Source organism: Falco punctatus (assembly GCF_963210335.1).
Source record: "Falco punctatus genome assembly, chromosome: 5".
Lineage (NCBI taxonomy): Eukaryota > Metazoa > Chordata > Aves > Falconiformes > Falconidae > Falco > Falco punctatus.
Genome location: NC_137584.1, coordinates 79,327,198 through 79,345,575, shown reverse-complemented (window position 1 = coordinate 79,345,575; position 18,378 = coordinate 79,327,198). Strand labels below are relative to the sequence as shown.

Here is an 18,378-nt window from a genome sequence, read left to right as displayed (position 1 = left end):
TGATCAGGAGCTACTGAAAGGAGCTGGACAGAAAACCTTTTCCCTAAGGTGCTGGGGGAAGGTTGAATATATTCCAATAAAACCAGCAGTAGATTCAAGACAAAATATTATAATTGGGGTGGGAAGGAATCATAAAGAGATTGTGTTATTTCCATTGAGGCAGTCTTCCTTCAGTTCCTGAGCCCTAATGCTAAGGCTGGATGTCAGCCTGTCATGCTTTCATTGGGTTATTCCTGGAGAATGACACCAAGTATTGCCTCTAGAAATGGAAAAGAGCCAGAAATGGTGGTTTTACACAGCTTGCTTTAAAATACTGCTAGTAGATTCTAAATGTAAACCAGGAAAATGCAAATACTTGCCAGGCAATTAAGCTGGAGTTAAAATTTACCTTCTGTTGTCATTACAGAGATAATTTTCTCCATCTTTCAGTGAAGTCTCTGCTACCAACCTAGCAGTTTCCTGGCTTGCCTGTTAGATGCAAATGGCTGCCCTTGAACTCCCATCTGACTCCCCAGGGCTGGATATCATGCTGCCATGTGCCTTTGCAAGACAGTTGTCCCAGATTTGCAATGATATCCTTCTTTGAATGCTGCGCTCCTGATCACAAGGTTTGGGGGGCATTCCTACTTTTGCTCCTTGAAGGACATTAAAATCTGACCAGTTTATCCACAGAAAAATACCCCTGGTTAAACTGCATTTGGTGTGTCTTATTCTATTTTTTTTTTTTTTGGTGGGGGGGGTGTTAATTGTGATTCTCTAAACCAGTCAACATCATCTGGGAACGGCTGCAAACACCAACATTTTTTAATTATATGCACACATAATAGTGAACAAAGATTTGTCAGTGATCCTCCCGTTGGCACATCTCTGCTCAAAAGAAACGTCTGTCTTTTAACCATACCCCTCTAAGCCTTTCTTTTATGAGGCATCCTGTTATGCAAGACCTTGGCTGCGATCCAAACCATATTGGGCCCCTTTTAAGCATCCCTTTTACAACCTATCTTTTACAGTAACACACCAGTCCCTTGTTTCCCAACAACAACTTTCTGTACAGAAAGCTTTCAGTCCCAAAGAAGCCTTTAGACCCAGTGGTCGTGCGATTTTCACCATAAATAACAGCTCTTATTAATCAGCAGCATTAATCTATAAAGGCATTATTCCCCAAACTTGCAGCTTTTCAGAATTTGCTGAGAACGCTGCTAGAACAGTAACACCTAAAAAATCCCTTGGATTTGATTAGTGTTGACTTTCTTTTGGGTTGTAATGTTCAGTGCTGTTAAGATATCCTCAGTCGCCACTTTGGTTGACCTAGAGGACACAGTGTATACATTAGCCATCTACTGGTCTCCAGAGAAATTCTCCTGAACTAATCACTGATCCCGTTATGGGCTTATTTCACAAAGACTTAAGAACTGAGAATGTGGAGATCTCGATATCCCGTTACACACCCGTCTTGCGCTGCCAGCTGGTTAACAAGCCACTACCCAGGAAAGTAATTCGTCAATCCATAGGTCTCCATGAAGAAGGCAAAGAGAATGAATTTCTGAATGAAATTCAAAATCAGATCATTATTTAGGATATGGAAGAAATCAGAAAAAAAGAAGGCACCACCCAAGACTTGTATCTCTTGCAGTAGATGGAAATGTAAAACTTAGCAGCCTAGTTAAGAAACATTTCTGTCCTGTAGACAGAATACCACCTGTTCATTACAGTGGCCCACCTCTAAATAGCATGAATGAGTTTTAAACTGTTAATATCTTGATTTTTCAAGTATTTTGATTTTGCAAACGTAATAGGTACATATGGATGCTTTGCTAGGGAAATTACAGTTGCTGCCTTGCAGATTATGACTCAGACATAGGCCTGGAGGAGACGGTATTTTGGCAGGAGGGTAAAATATCACTGGATGTTTTCATTATTGTTGAGTATAAAGGTAAAATGAGCACATTTTATGCCTGGGCTGGTAAACTTTCAGGCCAAATTGAAAGCTGAATTACAATACCTAGTACAGAAATTGCTTATTGGACCATGCTAGCCATAGTCTCTAGTGGGAATTTGGAGAAGTCTGCCTTTGAAAGACTGGGAAATAAACCATAATGGATTATTAGCAGCAACTGTGTTACAGTGACAAGCAAAATGGTGATCTGCTATCATGTTCTTGGTCCTGTGACACACCCAAAAAATCCTTTGGTCTGACTTTTCTTAGAGTTATGGTGGTGTAATTTAGAGATGATGAGTTGGATGGGAAAGGAGAATCAGAATCCAAATTTGGCATTCCTGCCACTTACGTGGACATGTATAGAAGGATGTTATGGATCACATCAATGTATGTACACCTTTGTTGTATGTTCAGTGTTGTCCAGATCAGACTGTCTCAGGTTTGCTACTCCTCACTGACCTTAGAACCTGGTCTCTCCACACACTGAGCCAAGGGCAGCTGGTGAAGGGGAACCTCATTTTCTTTTTTAATATGCACATCTTACCGCTATATCCAGTCGGGGTCGCTGATTCTGCTTTGGGGGTAGCCTCAGGAGAGAGACACTCACAGCTCTGTGTAACAGAAAAAATCAGCCACTGTTTGTATCTGCATCATGCAACTTCAGGACCTCTTGCAGTCCTCTCCAGGCTCTCTCCAGCCTCACCAAAAACAGTTTCATTAATTTGTAAGGCTAGCCTGGTCTTGCTAATGTATTTGGGAGCAGTTTTCAAGCTAGATTATTAAATATATTTTTGGAAGGAATAGAAACAGGGGAAGGGCATTTTTCCTATTAGTTCTTCAACTGAAGCTATCATTGTACAAACATGATTGGAAAAAACCCAAGAATAAGCAAATACATGACTTCAGCAGGGCTTTAATTTCTTTGGTGTCAGGTATTAATTTAAGCTGCAACTAAAACAATGGGCAGTTGGGTGCTATTGGTGCAGCCGAAAGCCTGGTGCACATGACTTTTCCACTGGAATGCTTTCAAGGTCTTTTTCCTCTTCCTATCCTAGCTGCGAAACCTTTATGCAAACGGTCTTAGTCACAATTAGATTACATCAAAGAATGTTTGTCTTGGTTTCAAGCCTGCTTGGGCTAAAACCAAGATAAATTGCAAATTGGCTAAAACCACCAAAAAACACCCACTTTTTCTGGTCATTACAGATGAGGAATGTACAGTGCCTTTAGGTCTTATATTTCCACCGCCCTATCCTGTCCTTAGTCAGCAATTTGTTAGGTAATTGGAAAACAAAGTTCAATAGACTGTCTCAGAGCGGGTGGGGATTTTTTCTTTCCTCTTTTGGCTTTTGTGCGTCACAGAGTACTTACAAAGGAATCAGCTTATAACTGGACACATGTAAAAGCAGCCACATGTGAAGCACAAAGAGAGGAGGCATCCCTCAGTGCATAATCCTTGAAGGCAAGTAAAACTTAATATGACAAACGACAAGGGAAGGCAACCCTTTTCTGCCTCCTCCTCTCCCTCCGCAGTCACAACTGAGGAAGGTAAAGAGTTACCGAGCGAGCTTGTTCTCCCTTGCTAATGTAAAGCTGCCACCCTCAAAATTGTCTGCAGGCTAGAAAACTAGATAGGGATCCTTTCAGCAGCCACTAAAAGAGAGATGCCTCTGGAGGGACACACCACACCATGGCACAGCAAAGCTCCAGGTGGGAGCCCCGGAAAGGCTGGTGAGGGTGGAATTAAACACCCTGCAATCAGCCAAGCAGGGATGTGAAGAATGCATTAACACAACTATTTTTTGCGGGCCTTGCCATGAGATAGGTAGTGAAGTTGAGAGCCAGGACTGACTTCACAGCCCATGGACTGGAAATGAAAAGTCGCTGTTGGTGTAAATGGAGTTTTGCTTCTGGAGGCTAAAGGGGGCCATGCAATCCCACCCTGTTAGGGCTGTGCTGTTCACCTCTCTCTGCCCCATGCCAATTTCACTACTTAAGTTTTAAATCTGTGTAGCTCAGTAGACACTCGAGGAGTTATTCTAGACTTATACCATTAGTTTTTAATAGAGGTGGCCAGAAAAAATAAATATGATCCATGAAAAAAGTTGAAAGTACAAAAATACCCTTGGCTAGATATTTACCATGAGGAATATTTGCTCCTTGATATTTACGTTGGCCAATCAGCCCAAAATAGAAAATTTTCCAAGAAAAAAATCCATGAAGGTGCATTTTCAGAGACATTTTTTTCAGACTTTTTCCCTTAAGTATTCCTGCCAGAGCTCAAGGTGGCTGCCACGGCTGCTAGTGCCATGCTGAAATCTCTGCCATTTAATCACAGGGTGGCATAAAAGCTGTGCAGAAAATCCTAACAGCTGGAAATTCAGGATGTCAGACAGTAGTTTCAGCTGTGTGCTGCTGCATGCCGTCAATTAATATACTCCTCTGGAATGCAGAACAACCATAATTATCACTTAGCCCAAACTGAATGAGAGAAGTGGGACCGATCATCTTCCCAGGTATGTGCAACTGTCTGCTTCCTCACTTTTCCTTTCCAAGCCTTTATCCACCTCAGTTCCATGTCCTTCGCACCAGAAGTTCCCCTGGGTTTTGATATTTTCACCCACCACCATTCTTTTAAAAGCATCAAGCTTATTCTAAAGAGTAATGTAATCCTCTGCAGTCAGAGCAGAGGCACGAAAACTGGTCCCTGAGCTAGGATGGAAATCACAGTTTTAAACATGAAATAGATCCAGCTTTTAGCAAGTAAATGTGTTAGTACATTTTCATTTTACATGAATGGTAACTGGTAAGCTAAAGGTCACTTTGGACATTTCATGGTGGATTTTCTCTAAGAGGTTCTGGTTTACATGGCGAACTGATGCTGAGTTCATTGGGGTAGAAAATGGCTCATACTGCTCCCAAGAGTAACTCTTCCAGTAACTGTGCTGATATTGGTACACAGCATGGCCTGGTCTGGAACAGTAACAAGGACTGCAAATGGATGTTTTCATCTTCATAGTCACTGAAGCTGTCACCAGAGACTAAGCAAAAATGCGATCTGTCAAAAAATACCCCAAAACACTTTTTGAACAAATTTGTGAAATATAATCCCAGCAGATTGACTAGACATGCGAGCCATTTACAATGAGCATTGAATTAATCTGTATTGTCCATTTAGACCCGTGTTCAACATGCAGCACAATGTGCCCTGGCGTCTTGGCCACCTCCAGCCGTGCAGGGGGCACAGTGGCAAAAGAAACCTGACAGAGGAGGACAGCTAGTGCCCAAATCTCAATCAGAGAAGAGTCGTTAGGCAGGCTCGGTGCTGCACCCGGACTGGGGGACTGTCTCCCAGCTGTGAAAACACAGATGTAGCCTAGGGTATAATGGATACCTCTACTTGACATAGTGTAAAAGTTAGGTACAAGCTGATAGGTAACCAATCCCGGTGCATTATTTTCTGATGGAAGAAAAGGTTTTAAAATTAATTTAGTGCCTTCCACAGGCTTTGAAAGCCCTCATGATTTACTAACCACATAGGCATTTTCTCCAAAAACTTGAAAAAGCAAAGTAGCACTCTAAAAAGTACAACTGACATTAAAGAGAACAGTTGTTGCTATTATGAAGTGTTCGGTTTCTAAGGAGTTGGCAAATGCTTCTTCCCTGATGCTTTGATAATGAAGTAGAAATTAAGATTTTCAAAAAGTATGGGTGGTTGGGGGTGAGTTGTGTCTGTGTGTCAAACTGGTGTCTCATTTCAGGCCTGATTTTCAGAAATGCTCAGAAATGCCTCTCTGAAAAACGAGCCATCTAACACTGTTGAAAATCTCAGAGTTTGGATCCAAACATAGTTACAAATTTCAGGAGTGATTAAGTCAGCAGCCTGGTTTTTATCCTTTACAATTATTGTGATGACTTATGAGGTTGGGATCTGATTCCAGATTTCCCGAAAGTGTGTGACAGTTTTGATCTGGCATGTCCTAAGGCCATGTGCCCATTTAAATTACTTGACTGAAAAGCGTGGATTAAAATAACATACTAGCTTTTAAAGATAGAGCATCAGCAAGCTACTGCAGCCTACGTACATATGTGATTGCCAACCAGCAAAATGTTTGCAGATTCAAAGACAAGGCAATGAGAAGGGTTCGTTACAATCATTGAGTAAGAAATTTTACAGAGCTTTCCAGAGTGAAAAGTTTTCACATTAATTTCTGCTTTGGATCCATAGCTTCTGTTGCACAAATGTTTTTCTGATGAATTTGAGGCCAGAATGGGGACCCTGTGGACAAGGGTTTTATGGCTCTCTGTTGTGCCCTGCCTATGCTTACCTTCTACATGTTCTGTAGCAGGGTATGCCTTCCCATTCCATGCCTGCAGCACACAGCAGTTTCATTCTGCCATCATATGCTTATTTAGGGTAAAAGACAGAAAAATGCATGCCTGGTATTAACTAACATTATCAGATGCTCACGGATCGTGCTTTGACCTCATCTGATAGAACAGCTCTGGTCAGGTCACATAGAGCATTCTCCCGTTTTGTAACCGTTCAGCTAAGCTGATTAAGGCTGGTGGGTCATAGGAAGGTTGGTGGTGGCTGGGTCTCCTGCAGGTAGCAAGGGCAGCTGGTCAGCCCCCCGTCTCCTCCTTGTGACTGAGTCTGGGAGTTTCTGGACATTACTTTTGCCTGGAAATGCCTTGATGGAGACAAAAGAAATTCTCCGTGTCCTCTCTTTAGGGCATAATTCAAAGCTCGCTGCAGTGGGAAGGTTTCTTCTAAGCTTTACATCAGTCAAGGGTTAAACTACATATATAAACCACAAGCTGTTTGGAGACTTCTTGTGAAAGTCTCTGAAGTCTGGGGTGTCCCTGCCTGCAGTAACAAATCCAGCCTCACTAAGAGATGGATATGCTCAATAAGACAAAGAAAACAAAGCAGATCTGGTGAACAAAGAACACATCGTATCAGAAACAAAAGCATAAGCCAGAAAATAATTCAGTTCAAAAAGTTGAACCAGAAAATCATACTTTTAATGCACCTGATTTCTCCCTCACCCTGAAACAGACCAGTGAAGCAAAGAACAAATGTGATCTTCCAGGGAAGAAAGAAATGTTGTCATGGATCAAGTTTTGAGGGAAGGATTTTCAGCAGAGTTGAAAATTAAGTTCAGAGTGCGCAACTACAGTCAGATTTAAGCATCAAGCACAGTCAGTGATGGCACCGGGATGGTTCAGAACAACCAGCAGCGATTCAGTGCTGTGTTTGAGGACATTGTGGGAGAATTCTGCATTATTTGTTTTCATAAGGAAACATTAATCTTTCTTACGTCCAGCTAAAACCATTTGTTGTTGGAAGGAGCATGTTTACCAGGGAATGTCTGCAGGACTCCTGGGTCCTCTATACACTGCAAGTGTGACCTGCATGTGCAGGCACAGCCCAGGAAGGAGAAGACAATGATCCAAGCACTTTCCCTCCCACCTCTGCATTACATCCAGCAGGGCTGTAACAGCAGCAGAAGAGGCAGCTACTCTTAATACTACGTGGAATGGTCCAATCAGAAAGGAGAAGTGATGGGGAAATGCCAGTCAGCAGCGGTCGTAGGAAGGCATCCAGGGCTAAATTCCTGGCAGACTTGGGCTGTTTTTATAATTTTCTTGCAGGTTGCCAAGGGTTTGGTTTTTTTTTTTTTTTTTTTTTTTTTTTTTTGGCAGTGTGCACATTCCTTAGAGTGATTTTTTGTTCCTCTCCCTCACTTCTCTGCACACTCATGCGTCGCTGCACAATTTTTCTGCCTTGCTTGGTGGTGTGATAGGGAGGGAAGGTGTGGGGGGCAGACGAGTCACTGCTCATGACCCGACAGCGTGGCAGCCGTTGCAGCTGGCAGGGAGCAGAGGGAAGGTTCTCAACGGAGCCATTGCTGAAGTTGGTTTTAATCAATTTAATTGTTAACGTTTGGGGGAGAGAGGGAGGAAGCAGACCACAGACTAACGTGGTGGGGTTAATGGAAAGAGAAGTGATAAAATATAACCTTACAGCCTGCTGTGCAGCAAGTCTCTGAGAGATTAAAAAGTTATCAAGCGAGAGAACAATTAAACTGATTTGTAATTAACTCTGCAGAGAGTAAAACCAGCGAGTTAATGGAAGGCAAAATACTGCTTGCTGCGTTTGTCCCTAAAAACTGTTTTGGTGCCTGACCCTTTTTGTCTGTGCCCTTTTGCAATCCCAAAGAGCTGGCAAGAGGGTCGGCGGCGAGCTCACCCTGGGTGGGTGCACGCTGGTGCTGCTGGGCTTGCTGCAAGCCCACAGTAGTGCTAGCCCCGGGTGCTAGCCCTGCCGCCAGTGCTCAGCGCTGAAGAGGAACAGTGGGGAAAGGGAGGCAATTATCCCTGATGCTTTAGGCAGCTGCACAAATACTCGTCACAGGGCTGGCAGGCGTGTGGCCACCGCCAGTGGACCAGGGCAGGGGGGAGGTGGTGAGCCCCTACCCCACACCAGTGCGCGCAGGCAGGGCTGTTCGGGCACCCTTGCTCTGGGCAGCTGCCACGCGGAGGTGGGGTGACAAACCGCAAAGCCCTGCTAGTGACCCAGCAGGGCCGTGTGGACGTGGGTAGTGTAACACGGATGGTGGCAACTGCCCTGGAAAGGCTCCTTGCTGCTCCTGTGTCTTCGTGGTCACGTTCCCCAGGCCTTGCACTCGTGGCTGAGTTTGTCAGAGCAGCAATGTCCTGCTTGCTTGTGAAAACATTAGTTTCTCTGGCTCAATGTGGATTTGAGAATAACCCTGCTCAGAGAGCAATGTCTCCTCTTGGAGGGGATCTGTGTTCCAGGACGAACCCTGGCTCACTTTAACCCAGCTCCCATTGGCTCCGACAAGCCCCTAACTCAAGGCTACCAGTGCGTTTAACTAAGCCATTCACCCTGTCTTTGGTTATAAACTAAAACATCACTCGCAGCCTGTTTACTTTGTAGTGTGGATATAACCTAAACCCCCTAAATGCTACCAGTGTGTTCCTGTCTTGCCGTAATTAGCAGGATGAAGTCACTGCAACCACACGGCAGCTCTGCGGCGTGACTCTTCTCCCCGGGGCACACACCATGTGTGTGGTGCTAACCACCACCACCGTCTGCGGGGAAGATGTGCTGTTAATTTCAAGCTTCCCACTTATCTGTGCTCACGGCTGACATGGCTACTTGGGCCACAGAGGTGGAGGAAAGTCCCCAGGCAAGGGGACAGGCAGGAGCAACGGGCTCACCTCCAATGATTTGGATGGATGAGAGAGAAGCCTCACCCAACCAAGAGTTTTGCTCAGCTGCCTTCTATTTCTGCAGGTTGCTTGCCTGTGTTTTGCTGCCTTTTGGGGACACAATGTTTTTTAGTTGCAGGTTGTTGTTCTAAAGCTGCTGGTAGGCTGAGAAAATACAGGGTGAAGCTTTTTTTCCTTTTTGCAATAATAATGTAACATGGAAGGAAGCAAGGGAAGAAACAGGAGAAGAGAGGGAAGTAAGGAGACAGTTAAAATAAATACAGAGGGGAAGAGGGAAGTTAATGAACTTGTTCCGTCTAATAAACAGTTTCCTTCTCTCCCCCCTGTGAATGCTGTTGTTTCACCAGCCCGCGCCAGTGGCTTTTTCCTGGTGCTCCCTGCCCAGGCTGCTGGGGAGCGAGGGCCATCCACCACGCACCGCTTGAGCGATGGGGTCAGGGTTTTCCGCAGCAACTCCAGAGGCAGAGGGGCTGCCCTGAGGAGGGAGCGGGGAAGCTGATCTCCATGGCCCAGACAAGCCCTGGTCTCTTTTCTCAGCATGCCAATAGGGACAGCAATTAATGCCAAGGGGGGTGGTGGCTTTAATGATGCGGACACCTGTTCCCCGAGAAATGGCCTCAGCTCTATTTGGCACGAGTTGCTGCCGAGGCTCCTCAGACACAAATTGCTTTTCCATAAAGGCAAAGCAGCTTTGTTTATAAACTGCTGTAGATAGGCTGGAGTTTTCATGATGAGAGCACAGAAGCAACAGTCATTACAGCCGTATAAATGAGTTTATTTATTCAGCGAGAGCACATCTGCCAGGCTGTCGTGAGGTAATCTGCTGCCGCTACAGCCCACAATTAATGGCTGCTGGGGGACGAGCAAGGTGAGAGAGCGACTCGCTGGTGGGGAGGGGATAGCTCCACCGGCTTCACAGGGGACCCAGTGCTGCCTGCACTGGCACCAGTGCCCTCGCGGCAGCGAGGCTTTGGCCAGGGACCACCAGAGAAGTGGGGCTGGCAGACCTGGCCCCGACCTTACCTCGGGCATGGAGCTTGCTGGAAAGACGAAGGGGCTGGAAATGCAGCCGTAGCAGCTCCACCCCAAAATGAGCAGCCTGGAGGGTAGAGCTGTCCCTGCTTATTCTGCTGGACGCTGAAACAAGAAGTAAGAATAAATCTGGGCTGGAAACAGAGGGTGGATTCAAGGCTCAGATTTCAGATCCAGGCTGTTAAAAATGGTACCCTTCAGAGACTGTTTGGATCCAGAGCTTTGACTTGATTCACCAAAGAAGTTGGAACCGTTTCTTGACTCTGTATTGGTTTCTTGGCTCTGATTTTGGGGTGGGGGTGAGTGCAAAAGAGGTGTTAATCCAAGGGTTTGGTTTGGACTTTTGCTTAGCTGGAAATGAATATCTTGCCTGTGGCACAGCTCCTGTGGGCAAAGTTGCAGATGATTAGTCGGCTGTCATATATTTGACCCAATGAGGCCTGAAGAATTTGCTTGCAATGCCACTAAACTGGTCAAATGCTGAAACATGAAGGACAGATGGAAATAACCGTAAAATGCTGTAACCTGGCATGTCACCAACACTTCACAGCTTTCATAATGACTGCCAGCAGTAGCAGAAACAGGCATTAACAGGAAAAGTGAAAACCTAGATGACCTCAGTTATAGGAGGCAATGCTGAGAGAGGTTGTGAGTTGTTCCGCACAACTGAGTGTAATCATTCAGATGGCTGGAGAAACATGGCAAAATAAGAGGATGTCACAGGCAAAGACAAGATGAAATCCCCCCCATCCTTCCCCTTCCACCTCCAGGGTGAGGTAGACGTGACTGGCAGGCCCAGCTGATACTACTGCTGCTGCTTGTCTGGTCCCATCCAATGGTCCTGACAGATGTTTTAATCTACTGTTTGAAGAATGACTTCTGCACAGCTCTGCTGTTCAAACATCTGTTTCTGTTTAGATAGACAGAGGCATTTCAAACTGCACTGGCCATGCCACACACTGGGAATTGTTTAAACGGCAACCCAAGTTGCTTACATTACTCAGTTACAGCATGAGGAGGATTTACTGCAGCAAACCTTGACATATTTTTAAGCCCTGTAAAACAGATCATTCACTAAAAAGGAACTGTTTTGCTTCCTAAATACATCCTTTAAAAAAAGGGGTATTTAAAGTTATAAAACTATAAAGGCATCTCTGAAAAGCCAGGGCTTTTCTACTTGCATCCGGGTTCCCACGTCAAGGGAAGAAATACTTGCTTAATCATGATTTCACTGTCCTTGGCTTTCCTGGCTTTTGTAGTTGAGTGTGTGTGTGTTTTTGCTGTACCACTTCTCGCCCTGCTGTTGTCAACACCCTCCGATTACTCCTGCTCCAAACAGCCCATGACACATTTCATGTCAGACGATTTCTATGCCAGCCTTCTCAGTTTCTCAACAGAGAGAAACAAGAAGCAGATACATTCCTGATGACTATGGTGAAAGGTCAGTATCACTAAGCCAGTAGAATTCAAAGGACTTTCTGCGTACCTACCATCCTACCCATGAAATTAAAGAAGATGCTATCACCTCCCTGCTTTTCCTCTGACTTGCCTAGTTGTTAAAGCCTCGAACTACAAAGCACATGGCAAGATTGGATTTTCCGTTGGTCAATAATTGCTGTTTATCACATGTAAGAAATATCCTGATTGCTGGCCATCAAGTGGGAGCTGCCATCATCCAGCCCCTTGCCTGCATTCTTGTAACAGGTGGAGCACTTCGTTAATGCATTTGGCTGATTTTCAGTGGTGAAATATTCCCCTGGGGTTCTGGTTTTAAAAATAGCAGAAATCAGAGCTTGTCTACAAAGTGATAGAAGGAGCACACTGTGAGCTTTTGCTTCTTTTGTCCTACTGGGAATTACCAGGATAAAAACACACTCTGAAGGATCATGCTGCTTGTTTTCTTTAGCATCCTTCCCCCTTCTCTGTGACTTTTCAGATTCGTAAGCCAAGGAGCTGGGGTACAAGTCTCCCTGGTTAGCTTTTCTTTTCCAGTTGCAGGCTCCATTAACAAGCACCTCTCAAAATCAAACATGCAACAATACTTTTGTCCTTATACACTGTTTCTATTCTCTATGAAAAAAAGAATAGGTTAAAAGGAAGCCCTTACATAAACATGAACACGCTGGTTTGTGGCTGGCTGTGTCTCTGTGCACGAACGGTATTTCTGTGCTATGCAATACTCAAGGGATTAATTTTCCTTTATGGGTTTGATTATACGGCTCAGCTTCATCAAAGTCCTTAACTACTTGTGTAACTCTAAGCCTGTAAATAATCCCAAATTGGACGAACAGCTCACCTTCTTTAAATTAGATGTGTTTGAATACGGTCCTCGTTTGGGTCCTGCAGTAATTAGCCTGGAAACAGCAGATAGCCAGTTGCATTGAGCTGAACTTTTCTTTCAAAGAAATGCCAAAAATTGAAAGAGACTAATGATATTTCCTGAGATCCACCTGTTGCTCAGTTTCCCTTCAATTAAGAGACAAAGGGGAGGTGCGGGAACTGCTTCTTGTTATAAACACAAATTAGTATTCGGACAAATGAAGCTGGGAAGAGAAAGGCGAAAGCAAGGCGAAACAATGAGAGAAAAGCCGCCTCTGCTTTATCATGGGCTGGCCATGCGCAGGGGCGCTCAGGAAGAGGCACATTCCGATGCAGCACGAAGGCTGAAAGAACAATGCAGTCCTTCCTCAATAAGGCATTTGAACAGGCTAAATGATCCCTCTGGAGATTATATGGAAGTGAAATACATCAAAATAAGAAAGGAGAACGAAACACATTTCTGCCTTGATGAGGCACAGCCCACGTTTTTCTGAGACACGACAATGGACTTCTAGTAAATAAACCAAGCAGCAGATGAAGATTTTTCAGGGGGTAGTCGCCAGCCTGTACTCTGTGGCTGTGTGAATGTCCCTTGGGGGCACCAAGCACTTAGCCAGCTGTCTTTGCTTGTGCCGTACTCCCGGCTACCTCCATGTCCTTTTCCTCCATCCTGCAGTTCCTTGACAGCACTCTCTTCTGCATGCTTTATTCTAGGTGTCTTTGGCATCTCTGATCAAAATGCGAGTTTAAGGAGCTACAGCTCCACTGCAGCACTATTACTTTAATGCCTGTAGGCACAAAGCAGAGGAGGAGATGACCTATTCATTAGTCTTCAGGAATTACCCAGCATCCGGAAGCACCTGCACAGTGTCATGGCCTTGAAGTCACCCCCCTGCACAGTCACTGCTCCATGAAGCAGTGGCCATGCCTCTTCTCACTGCACGTTGGTCCCCATGGCATGAGTACTGTGGTGCCTGTCAGGCAATTAGGCCCACCTGCTAGGGCAAATGAGGAACTGGGTATTTACTGATGATGGCCAGTGAGGGTTAAAGGCCCTGTTTCAGCCAGGACATGCCCCAGGGCTGCCCTGCCAACTCCCTTTGTCCTGCTTGTGACTGAGGACAATGGTTATGGAGGTGCTCCTCAGCCCTTGGTGCTCGGCAGCCCTTGTTTTGTCAAGGTACGATGCCCAGCTCTGGTCTTAAGCCCTGTTAGGAAAGGGACCCCTTGTTGTCTTCCCTGTTGCCACGTGGGATGTCCCCAGGACCCTCCAAGCATAAGCTGGGAATCAGAAGGGATTTTGCAGGTATTCAGGATGCTGGCAAAGAAGCAGAAATCCTTAAACAGGCCATCCTGTACCTCTTCTATTGCTGAACAGCACCCGGGCTTTCACTACAGACTAATTTCCTCAGTCTCCCTGAAATCTTCCACAATGCTGCAGGCAGCCTCAAAGAGGAGCATCACAAATTCATCCTGAACCACAGGAAACCTGCGTCTGCAGAGTGGTGCAGGTTGCTCTGCAGTTCCCCCCGCCAGGTGCCACATGCAGCATTCTTGCATCCCTGCCCCTGCACGTCCTCATCTACTCTGCAGGGAAACTCAGGTGTACAGTCCCTCCTGCCTGGCGACTGAGGGACCACCCCTCTGCTGTGCTCCAAAAAGCACATTAGCCCCATGCTGTCAGCACAGCCAGGAAAAGCCATCCTGACACTCATCCAAAGGTGTTACAGCATATTCCATACCCTATGGTCACATGAATTTCAGACCCAGGTGACATATAGGCCTTGTTATGGAAAATCAGTAGGGGCTGTTGGAAAGACTACTTATGACCTTTGTCTGGGAACCCATGCCAGCATTTGTTAGTGGTCTCCTCAAGAAGCTCACCTACTCCTGAGCGTTTTGTAACTTCAGGTAATCCATGTGTTGTTCAAAATATCCCTTTCTTCACTCCAGAGATCTCATTGTCCCACCACTGGGAAATACCACAGCCAGGTACTTTCCCAACAGATCAGGTAAGAGCAAGTAAACGACTCTTCAGGAGGAGGCTATTCTACTTTCAATTAAGTTAATTTGTGATGAGATTATACTGGCGCCTATACTTGCGGACCATTCAGCATTATTTAACAGATGATTTTCCTGGTGATGTCCATTTAGGCAACTTTATCCTTGCTTTGACATGAAACAAGTTGCTGTCCAGGTGTATATTCATTCAATGTTCAATTCAATGATCAGAAGGAAAGCAAAAAAACCCAACTGTGTCTTGAAAATCACTAAGGAGCACGCAGGCCAGTATAATTTGAGTATATTGATACGGGTCTCAGCTGGGGTGAGCATGGAGGTGACAGGGACCTGGTGGTGTTACTGTGAGCTGGGATAAAGTCATGTGGAACAAAATCTGCTGACAACCGCTGCTCTGGCACCATGCTGCCTGGGGAGTAAGTTTTTCTTATGTATAATGTTTGTGTATTTACATCCATTTGCATCTTCAGACTGCACAAGAACTGTTCTCACCACTCTTTGAGCCTGCTGGTATCGTGTTTTCACAAGTCTTCACAGAATGGGCGAACTTCTACTCTGACCTTGAAGCAATTTGTGAAGTTCTTTCTTCAGAAGCAAAGCTTCATTTAAAAACTGTGGTTTCTTGAAGAAATGCTCTTCAGGGCAATTCCCTATTTTACATGAAAGTAGAAGACCACAGAACTATTGCTACAGAAAACAGGTAAAGCTTCAGACTGGATCACATTCATAAGTGTATGAAAAAATGTCTGCCTTTATAGATAATGTAAATACCTTTGACAAATACCCATTGCTTCAACTATCACGTTTGAGGGTTTTTTGTGTACACATGCACTAATAGCATTTTACTTAGGGAGGAAAAGCTTCTGAGATAGATGATTCATTCTGCCAATCATTCCTTGAATGATTTATGTAGTATTAGCATGTAATTAGGAACTGTCTTTAAAGTCACAGTGTAACACGTTCAATTTTTTTAACTGTTTTGTAGTCTGTGGCAGTGAATTGTGAGCGCTGGGTTGGGTTTGTATGAGGTCAGGTACCTGTTGTCCAGAATAAAGGTCTCCATGTAAAGGTTGGCCTGTGTTTTCAGCAAGATATCCTGCTGACCTTTGCTGGGGAAGCAATGCGTATCTTTTGCCTAGATACATATATACGTGTTTATTTGATGGTGTGGTGGAAGATGTTTATTCCAGCAACTGGTTGCTGGAGGCAAAGGAGCTACCTTCTTGGGGAGACCTCATGAGACCAGTGAGATTCACAGTCCTTCGTGGGGCTGGAGCAGGAAGCGCTTAGCTGTGCCTCACACAGTCTTAAATCCTATATGTACTTGCAAAAGCCAAAAAGGTGTGTATGTCTGGGACTGGGGAAATGGAAACCTTCCAACCTTCCCGTCTTACCTTGGCTCAGTTTGATATTATTTCGACCCAAGTAAAAGCAACAGCTGATTATATATAATAAAGATAAATGCTACATTGCAGTACTGTGTTTATTAAATCACTGCATTTGTAGGGGAGTTCCTTGGTATTGTTTGTCCGTGATATAAATATTTTAAGTCTCTGTTGGTAAGTGAGGCTGGTGTGTGTATATTACATAGTGTACTCTCTTATCCGGTTAAGAAAAGCAACAGATGCAAATTGTCCAAACAAACATTTTGTTTCTCCCCACAGCTGACCTGATTGTCATCATTCCTTCCAGCCTCGGGCTCCTTCTCTGCTTTGGGTCAAACGTTTTACACGTGTGGACTGCACTGGTGAGGACAATCTGAGCCGTGGATTTCCCCCTTTCTCCACTGCTCAGATCATCTCCTGTAAATTCAGCCCACCGCTCGCTCCACCAGAAAGCCAAGGCTGCATCCATCTGCAGTTCTCCAGCACAGCCCATTTTTCTTTCCCTGTCCACAGTGAATATAGAGAAGAGTTTATTTCCTTCCTCTTTGCAGCAGCCACTTACATAACTACATTTATGTTATTGAACCTCCTCTCAGTCCTGTCCTTATTCTAAACAACCTCAGTTCTTTCAGCCCTCCCTCATAGGTTATGTTTTTGAGCTCTCTCATCACTATTCCCCGGACTGTTTCCAGTTGGTCCACATTCCTCTTGAATTGTGGTGCCCCGGCTGGGACACAGCACTCCAGATGAGACCTTCAAGCACAGAGGAGTTACGTTGCTTGCCTTAGGATGTTCAGCAATCCCATCGTACTTCATACTTCACATTGCAAGAACACAGCAAAATTACCCACTACCAAGGGGAAAGCAGGCTTTCTCTGTGTCAGAAATGACTGGTTCCTTACAGAAAGCCAGAAGATCACACCAGTTGCATCTGAGCTAAACTGTAGTGTTCTGCTATGGCTTAGTTTAGGGTGCTGAGCACTTCACAACTCTTACAAGCCACTTTCTGATGAAACCAAGATGTGAGTTTGGCAGTTGGGTCTTATCCTGCTCTACAATGACCTGGTAGCATGCCTGAGTCCCTCCTCAGTTTATACAGAGGCACCAATGGTAAAGCTCAGAAGAAAAATCAAGGCTGCCAAATGACTGGCAAGCTCCGCAGGGGGGAGGGAGGTGGCTGAGGGCAGTGAACGGTGGAGTCATAGCAGCTACCAGCACAGGACATCCTATTCCTGAAATGGATGAGAAAAAAAAAGGACTTGAGGAAGGGTAAATTTCACTCAACATCAAAAGAAATGCCTGAAAAAGGGTTATTTCTGATCTTGGCCACTATTGCACAGAAATAATCACAGGAAATAAACATGGTAGAGCTAGAGAAACCCCCCACCAGAGACTAATGTAGAGTCCAGCAGCACTGATGGATGGATCCCTGTGCTTCCACATCCCAGTTGTGTCCAGACCCTTAGAACACACTTCACATTATAAACAGAGGAAAAAATTACTGGGTCTGGATGAATGTAAAGGTCTGAATGAAGTGCATGCATGAACAGCCAAGAAAAGTGGGATGGAACCACATTTTTAATGGATCAGTAAAGATGAGTGTAAATAGATGATTGACAGGTGATACTGAAAAAAAATTTTGGTGTGAGCATTCTTTGTGTGAAATACAAAGCTAACATGGGGGCTGTAAGAGCAGGAGTGTTCCTGGGGCAGAGCAGCGGGGGGCTCAGGGTTTGGAGTGCAGGTGTCCACAGCCAGGTCAGTTCTTCATCTCAGAATCAGCTCCTGTAGCATCCCCAGCACTGCTGTATCCCCAGTGCATGTGGTCTTGCATCGTTTTAACAGCGCCATTTGTTTAACAAACTAAAAGACACCCAAAGTAATTCAGTGCAAAGATGAGGAAGTGAACATGATTTCAACTGCAAAAGGTAGCTTCTTCTCTAACTGCTGAAAACATACTTTCTTCTTTATTATCCAAGCAATTAAGAGTGCCTCTTATCAAAATGTAAAACTTTAATTGCATCATTTTTCACCATCTTACATTATTAGAAAGCAAGTTATTTTGGTAAAAAGACAGATGTCACGCTTACATGCAGTTATAAACCAGAACTATTTCTGTTGCAGGAGTGATTAAGAAAGATATTTGGCAGTGGTTACTACAGTTAGAAGCCCAGAAGGATTCAAGAGCTGTCAAAGGAGTGGCCCAGAATCATTCATTCTGATTTTTATAAAATAAATCTTGATGCCCAAGAGACAGTCTGGTGTATTGGGAAAGATCTTCATGCTGCCTCCATACTAAAGATCTGAATTGGATAACCTGGTGCAAGATAAAGGAATGGTTCATGTAAGATGCAAGCAAGAGCTGAAACTTCATTACTGTCATTAACACAGTCAACATGGGCTGACAGACAGGTTTTACCT

At 44.7% G+C, this 18,378-nt stretch overlaps 1 long non-coding RNA gene across 1 annotated transcript in view; it reads right to left on the bottom strand.

Annotated features, from left to right (window-relative positions):
• Positions 1–705: 705 nt before the first annotated feature.
• The window catches only part of LOC308064597, a 40,767-nt gene continuing 23,094 nt past the window's right edge, over positions 706–18,378 (bottom strand). Inside the window, exon 2 of the long non-coding RNA XR_013928452.1 lies at positions 706–18,274. This is a non-coding gene — a long non-coding RNA (uncharacterized lncRNA). The remainder of the gene's footprint in view (positions 18,275–18,378) is intronic.